Source organism: Myotis daubentonii, chromosome 3 (genome assembly GCF_963259705.1).
Source record: "Myotis daubentonii chromosome 3, mMyoDau2.1, whole genome shotgun sequence".
NCBI lineage: Eukaryota > Metazoa > Chordata > Mammalia > Chiroptera > Vespertilionidae > Myotis > Myotis daubentonii.
The window spans coordinates 22,378,450-22,396,482 of record NC_081842.1 but is presented as its reverse complement, the minus strand read 5'-3'; positions in this window follow the sequence as shown (position 1 = coordinate 22,396,482).

Below are 18,033 nucleotides of genomic sequence, written 5' to 3'. Positions count from 1 at the left end.
GGTAAGAGGGTGGCGTGGGGACACCATGGGAACACTTTAGAATGAGGCTCAAGTTCAAGTTCTGTTTTTCTCTTAACAAGATGTGTAGTTTGGGTAGGTCACTTTATCTCTCTAGGTCACTGTGCTTTTTATCTGCAAAATGAGTGCTTCAGGCCTTATCAGGAGTGATATTCATGATATTTAGCAACTGCTTGGGGTCAGGCACTGGCCAGTCAGCACAGAGGCTGCCATCAGCATGGTGAGGCCATGCTCGTGTGGACTGGCTGTGTGACAGCCTCCAGAAGCTCTCTTTACCACCCCTTCTAGCCCCAGACATCTATGATCCCATGATCTAGTTCCAAATCACTTATAATAACTTTGTGGTTCGCACAGCCCTTTAGTTTTGTTTTTCTTATTTTTATAGCTTTACCAAAGTGGTTTATAAGCCAGTATACTAGAACTATCTAAATAAAAGGCCACTTAATATGATATGATTACTCTGCTCTGTGGGTTTAGACGGTGTGAGCAAATGTATCCAAATAGAATCATAGTATTTGGCTCGGCAGCTAATCCTATTACGTGTGTTTTTAAAACTCAACAAATGTTGTTTCAGACTCATTACCAGAATAAAAAATTTAGTCTGTGTTCATTTCTGGCAGACCTTCTGGATACTCCTCCAGAAGCCCACAGATGCCTTCAAACAATAATGTCACCAGCAAGGTAGCGATGTCCTTGCTCGGTGTCTGCTGTTTCCCAGACTCACTGCGTGACCTGCCTCTTCCCTAATGCTTGCTAAGTACCTGATACTTTCCTATGCAGGAAGCTTATATGAACTAATTAACATTTAATGAGAGGAAACCAACTGATTAGAATGCTTTTCGTGGTACTTTAGCTAATAAATGTTGTATATACTTTTGACTGCATCTAGTCAGCATGTGGCTACCCCCTCCTGACTGCACACCCACTCCCCCCCCCCCCCGCCCTTTTCTTTCACAGCTTTGCCATGCTCTAGGGCTTTCTGAAGTAACCTGGCTGAACAGTTTGCCTTAGTTAATTTGAGGAGAGTTTTGGACCAAATTATTGAGATAAATATTTTGATTAAATTTTGCTTAGAGCAGTATGTCAATGAAGCTTCTGAATCTAAATCAAGGCCAAATCATTCCAACCATGCTTGATGGAGAACAGCAAGAGTTTGATGAAAAGAAAAATCTGCCCTGCAGAGTCCCAGGCAGCTGAAAATGATTTCGCCTGTGTTTATGAAGGCAATTAGGGTTGCGCTAGTGCGGCTCTGGAGGCTCAAAGGGAGGGGTGGGGATGTGTAACTTCAGAGGCGCAGGCATTTCCCCTGGAATATCTGGATCTAGTCATTCAATATCTACGAGTGGCTTCTGATTTATGGGTAGGGCCCTTGGATGGGACAGATGAAGGCCTTCTATATCAGTGGTCTCCACATTTTTTGGTCAGGTGTTATTATGAACCAATAAAAGATTATTGAGCAGCACCCCCAATCTATTCATAAACTATCTACATGTAGTTCACGAATTTGTTGATATCTGAAAGAACAATGCACAGTTTGGTTGAGGTGCATCATTGATGATAGTGGATAACCCCACATTTAAAAAATATATATATATATCTTTGTATTGATTTCAGAGAGGAATGGAAAAGGAGAGAGAGATAGAAACATCAATGATGAGAGAGAGTTATTGATTGGCTGTTTCCTGCATGCCCCACATTGGGGATAGAGCTTGCAGCCTGGGCATGTGCCCTGACCAGGAATCAAACAGTGACCTCCTGGTTCATAGGTTGATGCTCACCAACTGAGCCATGCCAGCTGGGCGATCACTCCATATTTTAGAGTCCTGATGATTTATTTTGTACTTGAGTACCTTCTCACAGTTTTCTTAAGTTGTGGTTGGGATCAAAAAAATGTAAAAAATATCAAAGGTAGGACATGGCTTGTCATTTTTTTTGTTTACCTGTGCTTGCCTCATTAGGACTATCGTCAGAATTAATTAAAGATAGGATTGATTTTGTTAAAGACAGGTAACAATTGGTTTTGTTAAAACCAGCATGATAGTTAATTTTGTGTGTCAATTTGACTGGGTTAAGTAATGCTCTTAAGCTGGTAAAACATTACTTGTGGGTGTGTCTGTGAGAGTTTGCATTTGATTCAGTAGGTACGTAAGGAGATTTACTGTCACCAATGTGGGTGGGCATCACCCAATCCAATGAAGGCCAGAATAGAACAACAAGGCAGAGGAGAGCAAATTCCTTCTCTCTTTCTTCTCAAGGTAGGATGTCCATCTTCTGTCCTTGCACACTGGACTTCTTGGTTCTTGGGCTTCGAGTCTCTGGGACTGGGACGTAGGCCTGTAGCCCCCTGGTTCTTCAGCCTTTGACTTCAAATGGAGTTACACCATTGGCTTCCCTGGTTCATGAGTTTTCAGTCTTGGACTGAAATATACCACCAGCTTTCTTAGGTCTTCCACTCATTGGTGGCAGATTGTGGGATTTCTCAGCTTCTACAACCCCAGGAACCAACTCCTACAATAAATCTCACACATATCTCCTCTACATAGCCTATTGGTTCTGTTTCTTTGAAGAATCCCTGACCAATACAATCGGAAAACATACCATATAAAGTATAAATCCATTTAAGCAGGACCATGTAAACTGAAATGGGTTGCAGAACAACAGAGTGAAAAAATGAGTGAGGGCTCTGCTGTCATGCTGCTGTGCGTGGAACTCCCATCTTCCTCAAGACACTTCATGTCCTGTGTGACGTAAGGAAGGAATGAGAGCACCACTATTAGGCTATTTATTTGATGCCAGGAAATCTTGATTTCTGTCTTATCTTAAAATAGAATTACCGTGCTAAGAGAAGTTCTCATGTTTTCTTCCCTTTCCTCAGTATATTGCCATGAGCAAGATCATTGGTTTAGATTTATGTCCAAAGACCCAATCTGGCCAGTTCTGTTTGTACTGAAATAAGCCTCTAAGGGTCTCATTTATTCCCGTCAGTTCCCAGCTCATTGACCAAACCTCAGAGCTGTGGTGGGTACTCTGCTTAGTTGGAAGTTTGAGGTTCCCTTGCCGCATGCACAGTGAATAGTGACTGCAGCCTTCACTGAGCTCTTTAGTTTAATTCTGATGTCCCTAGTTTCCCACAAACCACAGACGAACTACAAGTTCAGCATGGCTCAGCGCATAGTGGGACCTACATTAATAGGTATCCTCTTATGATCTGAGGGCTCCCAAGAAGTTCCTTCAGTGTAGAGAAATCTAAACTTTTTGCTATTGGATTTTTGTCCTTTTTTGTCATCAGGAAGGAACATGATATTGTAGAAAGAATATGGATTTGGTCATCAGACAAATGTGAGTTCAAGTCCTGGCTGTGACACATTATAGCTGTGGGACCTGGGACAAATCCCAACCTCTCTGAGCTTCGATGTCTTCATCTTTTAATGGGTGTTATACTATCTACATTACTGGATTGTTGTGAGAATTACGGATAATATATGCCTGATGGTAGGCACTCAGCACACGCTAACTATTGTTACTTATTGTTAGCGTTGTTATAACTGTTCTTTTCCTAGAAAGAGAATGTTCTCACATATATTAAAATTTTATCAGAAATAAATTTTATTTATTAGATAGTACCTACATCTTAAGGCTGAAATAGATCGCAGGTCATATACAGGGATCTACAAGAGATTGGTGGGGAAGGACTGGCTGTCTGATATGTCCCAGGGGTTTGGTGGGGCTCAGTTACTAAAAGGCATTGGGTCAAGGGTCTGAGCAGAGAGCCAAGGCCCAACTAAGAAGTAGGTCATAGTTAAAACACAGAAGTACAGCTGGACTGTGAGGAAAGCTAAGCCTCATGAATGCTATGTGGATGTGGAGCGTAGTGCTTGTTGGATACTGTGTTTTAAATGAGCTGAAATACGACCAGAGGCAGCAAAGCAGAGTACCTCATCTTGGCATTGACCATTTCATCAGTCTTCTGTTAGAAGAGTAAAACTGGGTGTTTTAACAAACTCCCAGTCTTAGTGGTTTATTTTTTACTTCTTCACAGTTCAGTGTGGGTGGATAAGCAAGCAGCCTTCTACAAACACATACATTGAGGGCCCCAGAATCCTCCTGTTTTGTGGCTCCACTTTCCTCTGGGACCCCTTGATTCAGTAACAAATAGGGGGAAAGCAAGAATCATGTTTGGAAAGTTTTCATGGGCTAAGTTTGGAAGAAATGACTGGCACTTCTGCTCATATTCCCTTGGCCAAAACTCAGTCAGTCACCTGGGTACAACTAACTGCAAGAGATGCTTAAATGATACAGCTGTGTTACCAGAGAGAAGAAAATGTGAATATTGGTAATATTTGTGATTTTCCATAAATGGATTTCAAACTGTTTTGACCACAATTTACAGTAAGCAGTCACTTTCCTGTCAGTACCCATAACACACACACACACACACACACACACACACACACACACACACACACACACACAGCTTGTAAAACAATACTTTTTCTATTACATATGATACCCTTTGATATTTTCTATTCTATTGTATTTCACTTAAAAGTACTGGTTATCCATATTAAATTAATTTCACAATCTGGCAGAGTGAAAAACACTATTCTGGATTGTAAGCCTGAATATCCCACTAATTATTATTACAGATAGAGAACAAGGCCCTGCCTACAGTGATCAGGATCTGGGATGCCAGAGAGCACTTTCTGGAGAGCATGTGTGGAAAAAAAAATCTTTTAAAAAATATATTTTATTGATTTTTTACAGAGAGGAAGGGAGAGGGATAGAGAGTTAGAAACATCAATGAAAGAGAAACATCGATCAGCTGCCTCCTGCACACCTCCTACTGGGGATGTGCCCACAATCAAGGTACATGCCCTTTACCAGAATCGAACCTGAGACCCTTCAGTCCACAGGCCGACGCTTTATCCACTGAGCCAAACCGGTTAGGGCAACAACAAAAAAATATCTTTGATGGGACCAGATACAGCAGAATTCTGTGATACCACCTGCATAGCATAGGGTCCTACCTGGGATGAGACACAGTGTTCAAACATTTACTTTCAACACAAACAGCCTTAAAATAAAGGCAGGACAAAACTAAACATATAGTCCTGATGCTTAGTGAATGCTTCTCCTTATCTCTCCCAACATGTACCAGTTGTGAAAAAGAATACCTTTCTCGTTGGCTGTGCTTCATACCTCGTATCTCCCTGCCCCATCCAACTAAGGAACTGGTATCTCAGACTGCAGATACACTATATTAAGAAAGTGACCTATGAACCAATGAAACTGGAAAATTGCTCCTGTAGGGTGGATCGTGGGTATACATTATTCAGACTCATATATTTACATTGCACTGTAAACACACAGTCCCCCATAGTTCATTATACAGAGCTTGCTTGGTATTACAGTGGTACTGAGTTTCCACATGGAATTAAGGTTGAGAGCCTTATCAATAAGGGAAGGCCAACTACTGAAAGACTTCAAATATACATTTTTGCTCTAAGCAGAGAAATCCCGAAGGTAATAAATCCGATACATATCTCCAAATCATATAGTGCAGGTAAAATGAGTTGTACAGCCATTTAATCTGGAAATAACATTTTTTAAACACTCCCTGCTCTCCCAGCTCCTAGTCTTAGAAGAACAGAGTTTATTTTTCCTATTGTGGCTATAGTTTACTATTTTCAATGTTAAAGTAGCCTGCTTTATACATGGGTTTCTGATTTTCTAATTTAGAAGCCCAATATGTAATAAACTAATAGGTGAGAGGCAACATAAAACAAATCCCAAATTCTATGTATATTAATGGCAGCAGCATGCATAATGAATATAAATTAACTTTTGTTTAACAAAAGTTGACTTTCAGGTATATGTTTAATGAGTAGATGACTTATGTCAATAGAAAGAGTCAGAGGTAAAATTGTAAGTGACTGAGATGATCAACCCCATGATGTAATGAGCAGAGACCCTGAGCATATGACACACATCACTGTAGGCTCTGGGACCCTACAATGTACCATAAGGCAAATGCTTAAGTTAGATCATTCTAATCTCCTTTTTATATTAGAGACTAGAGGCCTGGTGCACAAAAATTCATGCATTCGTGGGGGGGGGGGGGGGTCTCTCAGCCCAACCTGCACGCTCTCATAATCCGGGACTCCTTGGGTAGGGTCCAGTCCCATCACAGCATGGCTCTGGTTCCCTGGGCCTGTGAGCCAACAGGGAGGATCCAAGAGGCCTGTCTGATCATAGCCTGGCTCCAGTTCCCTAGAGCCTGTGGGTGGGGGGCAGTGGGGAGACCCAGAGGCCAGTCTGATGGCAGCATGGCTCTGTTCCCACAGCTCCCTTCCGCCGCTGTGCCGTGGGCAGCCAGGGCCCACGGCTCCCTTCCGCCGCGGCGTCACAGGTGGCCGGGACCCAGGACCAACTCCTGTCACGCCACCAGGATCCAGGACTGACTTCCACCATGCTGGCCAGGACCCTAGTGTGGTGTTCAGTTGTCCGTCTGAACATTTCAGTCATGACAGACCCTGGCTCTTTATATATTAGGATAATGTCATTTGAAATTGGTACTAACTGTTTTAACCATGCTAAATGTCTCTTTTTAGGCTGACTTTACTTGGTCCAAGTTAACCTGGAATTCCTAGGACTTTGCTTTTATGATTAACAGCATTACATTCACAGTTAAACTGGCTAAACAAAAGCCTTCCCTAGCCCCCTACCCTGATGAAAACAGCACAGGCCACTGTGGTCTTTATCAACAACATAATTATCATAAGAACTGTGGCATCCTGAGTTTAAGCTGAGAATCACACATACCTCCTTCCCTTGCCTTTCAGAATCTTCATGGAAAAATAAAATAACTTGGAGGGGTAGCAGTTGATAATTAAAATTTTAATAGTATGGTAAAAAGACATTCATATGTACTTTATCAATGAGCCTTTCAAGTATCCAATTTAAGAAGTGAAAATGTAAGTTGAATGTTATTATTTATTATGCCTTTGCTCTTAAATATCCATTCATCTATTTATTCACTTATTCACAGATATTTATAAAGCCTACAATAGGCTAGGTTCTGTTCTGAATGCAAAAGTCATGTCAATGAACAAATAAAACCAAAATCCTTGTCCTCCAAGACATTATATTTCAGCAGGCAAAAAATGAGCAAATAAAATGTGAACTATGTTAGTGATGAAGTCTGAGAAGAAAAATAAAAAGGAAAGAGGGAGAAGTGGCAGGATGGGGCTGCACTTTTAGACACCATGTCCAGAGAAAGATTTTCTGAAAACAAGACATTCAAGTAAAGACCTTAAGGATGTGAGAGAGAGAGAGCCATATGATACCTGGGGAGAGAGTGTTCTAGGCAAAGGGAACATCCAAGTGCAAAGACTGAGGGGAAGCAGGCCTGGTATATCTGAGGAACATCAGGAATGCAAGGAGACTAGAGTGGACCATGAAGGGGTGGACTGGCTGAGTACAGTGGTAGAGAGATCACCTGGGGCTCTGTAGGAGAGGGAAGTACCTGGCCTTTTATGCTGAGTGTCACAGGGAGCTACTGGAGCATTTTGAGCAGAGAAATGATGAACACTCCGGCCACTTGTTGTAAATAGACCAGCTAGGAGCCAGTACAGCATTCTAGAAGAGATGATAAAGGCTTGGGCCTAAGTAGTAGCAGTGTGAGTGTGAGGAGTGATTGGACGTTGGAAGGAGTTTGAAGGTAGAGCTGCCCAGATTTGCTAATGGATCAGATTTGGGCTGTCAGAGAATGAGAGGCATCAAGAATGATGAGATGGGGGGTGGGGGGAAGGGAGAAACAGGGTGGGGGAAGAAGGGAGGTCTCCTGCGTGGAAAGGCTGTGGAAGGAGCAGGTTTGGGGGAAAAGAGAAGCTCAGCTTTGGTGCTGTTAAAAGTGAGCAGAGATGTCAAGTAGGTGTTTGGCCATTTAAGTCTTCAATTCAGGGGACATTATAGTTTATCTCCAGGTGTTTTCAATCCTCCTGTGTTTGGGGCAATAGAACTGTTGTAAATTAGGAGTGGGGCAGCTGTGTCCTCAAAGTAAAAAGGTCTAACCTCTGGTTAAAAAGTCAGGTTTCCTTTTCATAAAGAATGCTTTTTTGCAGGGTGTATTTCTTGGGGTTCATTTTTAGAGCAAGCCTCCCTCACCCAGTTGCATAATCATAAGGTTCCCTTTTCTTGGTTCTTAGGGTTACTTCTGACAACAGCTAAATTAGCATCTACTACTTCAGCTACGGATATAAAAGTCTAGGACATAAATTAGGCTCAGGGCGTTGTCTCCTTGTCCTTGATGTGATAATTATGAGTTAGGTGATATGACTTCTTATCAGAACCTGTGAAGGGCTGTTCTGTGGATTTCTGCATGGTTTTGGCCAACTGTTAATTGAAATATAATTAGCACCCCACAACTTGTCAGATGTTTTGTTCTAAACAAAGCCAGCCAGGGCACCAAATGTGGGCATCTGAGGTGGCTGAGAATTCACACTCAGAAACATTAGAGAACCTCGGCTCAGCCCTTATGATAACGCACAGCACTAAGTGATTGCCTTGCTATCTTGAAAAGTGGATTTTTTTCTTTTGTGTATGATAGGAGGTTGATGGATTATGTCTGTTGCAGAGACACAAGGAGAAAAAGGTGACTCAAGTCTCAAAATAGCTCTTTTGAAAGCATTAAGAGAAAGCATCTTTGACACAGACAGGAAGAAAGGGAGGAGGGGGCAGGAGTTGGTGACAAAATGTTCAGAGTGTGTTGGTCACCAGCATTGATTCATATTAAGTTATTGTCCTCTGCTAAGAATGACACCGTCCTTTGCTCTTATATTAACTTATAAAAACCCTCTAAAACTTTACAATTACCTGAAGATTAAATTGATTGTCCATTATCTGTATTTTAACAATCTTCTTGGTAAGTGTTTCCTATCATTTTTTTTTATCACTTCACACCCGGTTGGGGTTTGGAGTGGGTCATATGCACAACTCTGTTTGATAATGTGGTGGTTGCATATCTGAATTCTCTATAAAAGTAAGGACATCAGTATTGAAGTAAGACAAGGAAGTCTCATTTAAGTTTACTTTAAATAGGCAACCAATATCTAAAAGAAACTTTAATGGAAGAAATTATGCCAATTGCAGCAGCAGTAAAAACCATTGCACATCTCCAATTAAAGTCAGTAAGAAATGTGCAGGAAGCATATAAAGAAATTCCAAAACTAATAAGGACATGAAAGGAGACAGTAAGTAGGCAGAAAAACTCAATAATGTAAAGAGGAATGTTATTCCTAAATTAATCTATAATTTTGAAGCAATGTCAATAAAAATCCCACTAGAATTTCTTTTCTTTGTGCATTGTTTGTTTATTTGGAACACATTGAGAATAGTGAGAAAAAATCAAAAAATACTATTGAGAGAGACTTGCTGTTCCCATACACTAAAATGTGTTATACAACTATAATAATGAAAACCGTGCTGTACCACCACAGACTATAAAGATTAGACCAATGGAACAGAACTGAGAGTCTAGAAACAGATCTAACTATATGGAAATTTCATGTATGACAAACCCATGACTTAAATCAATGTGGGAAATAGATTTTTCAATAAATAGTTTAAGGAAAACTATCTAGACCTCTGGGAAAAGAATAAATTTAAATTAATCAATCTTTCTTTTAATGGCAAAATGAATCAGGGATTTAAACATTAGAAATAAAAGGAGTAATAGAAGCAAACATGAGGTTTGTTTATGATTTTGAAATGATGAAAGCCTTTCTAAGCAAGAGAATAGACCCAGAAGCCACAAAGTTAAAAGTTGATAAATTTTACTACCTAAAAGTTGAATTTTCTGCACAGCAAAAGTATCATCATCAAAAAGACCAACCAAAGAAACATTTAAAGCACATGTTACTGACAAATGCTGAATTTTCTTAATATGTAAGGTGTAAATAATGACACCTACGACAGTGTAATATAATGGTATAGATCTTTATGTGTGAACATGCAAGTTTCTCATTGACCCACTGCTATGCACTTAAAAGCAGATTATAAACACCAAGTAGAGTACAAAATAGTGTACAGAGAGCCCTCAGGAAGGGTTACTGATACAAACGTTCACAATGGTTTTTATTAAGTGGGAGGAATTTAGGTAATTTTTACTTTATCTCTTATACTTCTTAAATTAAGTCAGAGCATGTGTCATTTTATCCCACCTACCAATTAAATGAATCCTGTGCAGACATTAAAAGTAATGTAGAAAAAAATGGAATATCATGAAAAGATGCTTACAGTTTATTAAATAGAGAAATATAGGTTACAAATGAATATATACAAAACTGTCTCATTTTTCTGAATAAAGTATAGAAATGTATATCCACACATACATTTGTGCCTGAGAAAAATTAGCTCAATATGGCGATCTCTGCGTGGTGGGATTTGGGTGACTTTTTAGAAGATATTTCCTATATGTTCTTCAATGAAGTTATATCCATTTTTTAATGGGAGTTATTACAGCTATCTATTTTTTAAAATTTAGGGGTAAACATGTCAAAATGGTGTTACCATATATTAAAATATATTTAGGCTTACTATGAAAAAAAATCATTCTCTCTTTAGTTACTTCTTAACTCAATATTTAAAGGCCAGGTTACAGATGGTGAGAATGGGGTTGGATTACAGATGGTGAAACCTGCATGACGGAAAGGTTTCCCATGACTCCCAGACCCACTGTCAGAGGGTTAGTCATTATGAAGTTAAATCCTTCCCATCTACACTAATAAAAGGGTAATATGCTAATTAGGCCAGATAGACTGGACGTCTTCCGGACGTCATTCCGGACATCCTTCCTGACAAAGCCGGGGCTCGGGTGGCACTGCCCAGTTCCTGGGTGCCTGTGGCCGGCCGGAGGAGGAAAGCCTGGGTCCTGGGTGCAGGGCCAAGGCAGAGGTGGTTAGGGGCGATCAGGCAGGCAGGCAGGTGAGCAGTTAGGAGCCAGAGGTCCCAGGCTGAGGGACCCTCCCCCTCCCCATGCACAAATTCTGTACACCAGGTCTCTAGTTGTATTAATAAAAACAAAAACTGAAGTATCTTCTGTGGGGTACAGATACAATTGTCACTTGGATGAATTCCCTGACCTATGTTGACAACCATATGTGCAGGCAAGCTTCCACATAGAACGGTGAACTAAGCTATCTCAAAAATCCAGGGTCACACCAGCCTTTCTCAACCTCTTGAGCCAAGAGGAATAAAGGGTTAAATTGTTCATCAAAACTGCAAAAAAAAAAAGACCTGGAGTTTGTTTTCACACAAAGCCCTGAATCTCTCTCTGTGATAAACTGGCATTTGAACAGTAGAAGCCCTTTTTATAAAGAACCATGGGTTTTCAAGTTCTGATTTTGCTTCTGATTTGTTTTTCATTATTTCCTGAAGCTATTGATGTTTCAGAGGCTGTGGGGAAAGTGAGAAAGCCCTGAGAGAGTTTCGGGCTTTGAATTTTGGAACTCAACCATTCAGAAGTTCATACTCATGTTCACACAAACAATGTCAAGGGGTCACTTTGGCCAATGAAGTGTTTTGTACACGGGCTGGAGCTTGGGTCCTGTGTGCATTTGCCAAAGCAGCCTTTCACCCCTTCCCTACTTCCTCTTTTCTCTTTCTCTTTCCCTTTACATCAACATGTTGTAGCCTGTGACACCAGCTAAATTAATCACTCACTGCACTCAGGGAAGTCACCGCAGGATACAGAATAACAAAGACAACAAAATTATTGCAAGGCTGGAGAGAAGGGACTGGCTTGTGAATAGAGCCAGCACACCCTCAGCAGCTGTGTCCTCACAGGGGCTGCAGCAGGCAGATTAAACTGGGGCTGTTTTTGTCCTATTTTTGTGGACTCAAGAATGGCCACAATACAGTGCCACGGACCCCTGGTGAAGGGAAGTCCCTTCAGAATGCTCAGCCTACTGTCAGAACGGAGGCTTACCTGAGCTTCAGGATTAACCAGGGGCGTTCTCTTCGGGTTCCCCTTGGGCAAGCTCTGCTTGGGCAGATCCAGCTGAGTGATTGCTGAGCGGCCAGGATCCAGAACATATGGGGTCCTTAAGACAGAGCCAACAGGGAAATCAAACTCCCAGCAGCCAAGAAGACGTGGCCTGAGTCCTAGTGAGCCAAGACACAATAGCCCAAGAAAAAGGCAGAGAGGATGGGGGATGTCAGCTCCTTTGCCCTAAAGGAAAAGGAACCCCTGGAGACAGGGCAGAGTGGTGAGTTCGCCAATATCCCTTTAATGAATTAATGGACAGATGCCAACTTACAGGGGGCTGTCCGAGAGTGACCTAGAGCTCTGCTGGACTTTTCCTGTTAAACATATCTCCCAACAACTTAGATAAAGGCAAAGAAGGCATACTCATGAAGCTAGCAGTGGACATAAAACTGAGAGGACTAGCAAGGATACAGCATGACAGCATTAAGGTACAAACGCTCATTAAAGCCACAAACAAGAAGTCAAAAATAACAAGGGAAAATATAATGAGGATGATAATAAATATGTATTTTACAATTATAAACAAAAATGTAAATATGAGCTACTGCATAGGGGGTCAGAAAGCCGGTTGAATGAAGATAGAATGAGGGAGATTTAATATACCAGCAAAGTCACTCCAAGGGTGACTTTGGGTCCTGATTAGCCAACTGAGGGACAGGTATTAAGCTAACTCCAATGGGAGAACTGAGTTTGGGACAAGGGAAGTACGAGTTGTATGGTCCTCAGCACTGGTAAGACCCCATTGAATGGAGACCCTGCCTTTGGATGACAGGCATGAGCAGGAGAGCTTTCAACACATTCTGGGGACTAGAGAGAGCAGAACTAGGGCCAGTGTAGAAAAATGGAAGAGAGCAAAATTGGGGCTTGTTATGGGCGGAACTGTGTCTTTCCTGCTGCAATTCATATGTTGAAGCCCCAAACCCCAGTACCTCAGAATGTGACTATATTTAGAGACAAGGCCTGTAAAGAGATGATTGCATTGAAATGAGGCCGTTAGGGCGGGCCCTAATCCACTCTGACTGGTGTCCTTATGAGAAGAGGACATTTGGATCCACAGAGAGACACGAGGGGTGCATGTGCACAGAGGAGGGCACAGCAAGAAGGTGGCCATCTGCAAGCCAAGGAGAGAGGGAGGCTTCAGGGGAAACCAAACCTGCCAACACCCTGATGTTGGGCTTCTAGCTTCCAGAATTGTGAAGAAATGCATTTCTGTTGTTTCAGTCACCCGATCTGTGATATCTTGTAATAGCAATTCTTGCAACTAATACAGGGTTTAAAGGGGGGAGAGAATGTTTTCTAACAAAATGGCAGAGATAGTCCAGGCTGTGGTAACAAATGACAAAGGATTTCTTTCTTGACCAAACTTTAGTCAGGTTCCTTTGAGTCCTCTTCTCAACTAGACCTCAACCTTGGCCTGACAACTCCAGTTTTAGCAAAGGATTTTATGAAGCCAGCTTATTAAGAACTCTCCCAGCCATGATATCGAATGAGATCCCTCTTAGTAATTTTCCATCCGCTGACCCCTTCCCTCTGCCCATTGGCTGTAAATCCCCAGTTGTCTTTGCTGCATTTGGAGTTGAGCTCAGTTTTATACTGAAGTTTCTCTCCCTTATTGCAGTAGCTTGGATAAAATCTGTGTTGCCATTTTTAATAGTGTCTGGGAGAAAATTTCTCTTTAACACAAACAATCTCCAAATCCCAGTATCTTAAAAATAAATATTCAATACATTTTCATGCTGTGTGGGTTAGCAATGGATTTGCCATTATCATTCAGGGACCCAGGCTGATGCCATACCATCTTGAGGCATGTTTCCACAGTCCTCATATCAGGGGGCAGGGCTGTATTGAAATGCACTGGCTCTGAAAGGCTTCTTCCCAGATGTGACCTTTGCTACTGCTCACATTGTATTGGCCAAAATGTCAACTTTATGATGGTGGAGAGGTGAAATTCTACCATAAGCCTGGAAGGAAGAAATTTGAAATATTTGTTTTCAGCCCTAAAGTATATTGCTTTTTTTTTAAAAAAAAAAATCATGTGTATACTCTAACAGGTTGAAATTCCTCTAGAAAATTGTTTTATTAAGGGAAATAAGATATTGTGAAAATTCTCATGATCCTATGGAGGAAACAGACATGTCTACCACTAACTTTGAGTCATTGCGGTATCTGATGTTTCGTTGACACCCCAGCATCCTGTGTTACCTAGAGAATCTGGTCTTCCTTTGGGCCCCTGAAAAGGCCTCCATTGGGCCAGGAGTGGGCATCTCATCCTAGGTGATTCGATAGGACTAAACCAATTAAAATCTTACTCTTGGAAATTTGAATTAAGTGTCAGAAAGACTCGCTACTTACTTGTGGCCTCTTTCCTCCTTCCTGAGAGGGTCATTTTGGGGAACATTCCCTGGAACTGACCTCAGTGGCTGGGGTTCAGAACCCCTTTCTATGAGTGGCTTCAACAGCCTGCCCCCAGCTGGCAAGGACCTGATCCAATCTGTGTGGCTTCAGAAAAATAATACTGACTGCTTCTGGGACAGAGCTATTATAGGAAGGGTTCTTTAGTTGGGGAGGCAGTTGGGGGAGACGGTCTCAAAGTTCCTTTCCAACTCTGAGAGTATGTGTTGCTCAGACTCATTACCAGACTTGAATGTGTGCTAGGATTCAATGCCCACAGTTGTAAGATGGGGCATTCCTATAAACAGAATTCACTTCAGTTTTTATATCCCTGTAACCTGGGTTTCTGCCATGTCACTGGGATAAGTCACCTTCAGTTAAATGTAGGCATCTGACCCTGTGCAATGGGGACTAAGAGAAAGGTACCACCAGGCTTTGATATTTTCTTGGAACTTTCAGAGAGTATCAGGAATATTAATGCTCATTTTCCTGGGACACAGGCCATTGATCAATCTGCATAGTGTGAACTGAGTGTTTGTGAGTCTTTGTGTGTTTGGCTCTGTGACTATTCCTGCCATCAACACCACCTCTCTCTCCCCCACATGGCTTGTTGGAGTCCTTTTATGTTAACATCCTCTGTGAGAAGCCTTCAGTTTGGTAGCACTGCTCACTCCTAACAAATGCATCAGAAAGCAATACACACCCTGCCCAACGGTAATCAGGGCAATTACTTAACGAGACCATCTCTATTTCCTCCAGGGTGAACTAATTAAAAGGGTTCCATGCTGTCAGAAATGGACAGAGTGCGTTCTGAACTACTTTTGGGAGAAGCTGAAATATAACGTTGGGTTCTATATGGAAATAATTTCAACATTACTCATAGGATTCTCCTTACCTCTGCCCTTCCAGGGAAGTCTCTATTGTTGGCCATTGATGGAAAAGGCAGGGCAAAGAGTAGGTGTGCAGCATGCACCTGTTATTTTGAAGACAGGTCTAGAGCTATAGAGTGGTTGTTCTCAGACTTTAACACCCATCAGAATCCCTCAGGGGGCTGTTAAAACACAGCCTGTTGTCCCCACCCCAGAGTTTCTGACTCAGCAGGTCTTGGATGGGGCCCTAGAACTTGCACCTCTAACCAGCTCCCAGGAGATACTGTTGCTGGTCTGGGGATAGAACTTTAAGAACACTGCTATGGAGAAGCTCTTTTTGTCTCCTATTCCTACTGCTTCTTAAGGCAATAGGAGCACAGCTCTTCTCATGGAGCTCAAGGGGGAGAATCATCCATAGAATCTGTTCTTTTGCAAGATGGACCGGATGCTAATGGACATTTGGCTTGGGTGGAAGGAATGTAAACCCTGGGTTCAAACCCCAGGTCTGCCACTTGGTAGTTACGTGACCTGGGGCTGATGACTCAGTTCTGATTCCCAGTGTCCCTGACCATAAGATGGAGACATGTCCTTCACCCTGTGACTGCTGTGAGGCTGTATGAAGTGCCTCGTGTGCCATGTGACATGCCCTAGTGCCAGGGAAGGCTGGGCCTGCTCTGATTTCTTCCTCTCACCTCTCCTTGCATATCCCTGGGTAGTTTTGGGTAACTTATTTATTCCTTAAGGTTCATATAATGTTCATGTGATAAATGGCATGCACAGTTTATTTTATGCTATAGTAGATTCATTTAAAAGATTTGTTTAAGGTGAATCATCTTAAGAGATAAAGCATAAACTATCACTTTTCCGGGGACTTTGCATGCAGGGCACTTTTTTAATAACCAGAAAATAGAAAGCTCCGAAATTTATTTTCTTTCATGGAAACGTTAGCACAGGGAGGAAAAAATATGTTGATGTAGTAGTACTTTCTAAACTTGTGCATTGAAAGTTTGAACACAGCCAATTTATACCAAAAGACTACAGTAAAAATATTTTAATACAACTTCCCGATGATGAGAGAAAATTCTGGAAAGAAGAGTGTAAAGGGTATGGAGTCATGCAATTCGCTATGCTCATAATCCCCTGCCTTCTCGAATCCAGTTATAAGATTATTGATCCTACCCTTAGTGCTGATAAAATAAAATCATCTTAAAGAAAACATCCCCCATACTTACTAGTACTTCCTACCAAGCTTACTTAGAAACCCAGAAAATTTTAGTTAATTCTAACTTTGGAGTCTTTATCAACAAGTATATTTTACTGACCCATTTTTTATGTATCAGACTTCAGGCTATGTACTTGGCATACATTATCTTACATAATTCTCCCAATAACATAGTAAAGAGGTACTAACATTTCCCCCCCAATTTGTGGATGAGAAAACTGAAGTCTGGAGAAGGTCATGCCTTGTCCAAATTTATAAGAACTGGGTTAGGGTTTGAAATTTAGGCCTTTGAACCTCGATAAAGCCTGGCTAACCTAGTATTCATCCCTTTTCCTCTCCAAATGCTGAAAAGGTAGTTTTTAAACATTGAAACAAGTTGGATCCAATAGTCAACACTTTCCTTGACACAAGCAACCTAGTTTTTCATGGGTCTGGGAATTATGTCCCTGTGAAAGCGGAATATGCCCCAAGGTTAGCACTGTACTTGGGATTTGTCACAAGAGGCATTAGACCACAGGTACCTCTTTCATACCTAAATACTTCAGTCTAGGCCAGGGCAGTGCCTGGCATTTTCTAAAGAGAATACCAATTAACTAAAATTCAAAGGGGTCTTTCTAGTCTGTAACTTCTACTAGGAAATATTACCCTATGAGAGTCCAGGTCTTGAAACTGAAGTGAAAAATGAAGGTTGGTATTTAGAGCTACTTAGTATTCAATGGCGTAACTTCCCAAATTCACACAAATTTCATACTTTTGATTGATCCCATAATTACAAAATTTGTTTAAAGCCATTATATTATCTTCTTATTTGACACAATATGGCACAATTTTGTTATAGGATTGAAAACCAAATAAGACAACTGCAGTTGGTAGCATTTCAAAGAAACATTCCCTTTAAGATGAAATCAATCCTGTTTCAAGTTTATTCCCCTGCTTTATGATTGAGGCTCTAGGGGTGTATTTTGCTGAAAAATGTCTTTTTGATTTTTTTAGAAATTCTTCAGATTAATATGCAGTTGTCATTGCAAGGCAAATCGAGATCTGCTTTTATGTTTCCTCTTTCCCCAGGCTGCAACCAGTGTTACCTCTCCAGGAGAGAGAGTCCACTCCTGTCTGATTGGGGTTTGATATTCCAGGTCAGACAGCAAAGAATTCATCAACTCATCATCATTTAGAGCATGTCGCACTTTGTCTATTTACATTGACTGAATACATTTCTTTGCTTAATATATCCAGTATCTTGGTCTTAACATTTTGCTGTTGTCTAATTTTAATTCCTGTTCACACACACACACACACACACACACACACACACACACACATCCTCACACCCACTGTGCACCATATCATATTCTCAGCATAGCAAGAAAACAAACCAGTGCTTTGATGTGTGTCTGATTATAGTTTGAGCAGTCATTTAATTTTATTCAAGGCTTTCCTTCATGTCTTTCCTTCTGTTTCAATTGAAAGGGCAATGGACTTTGCTC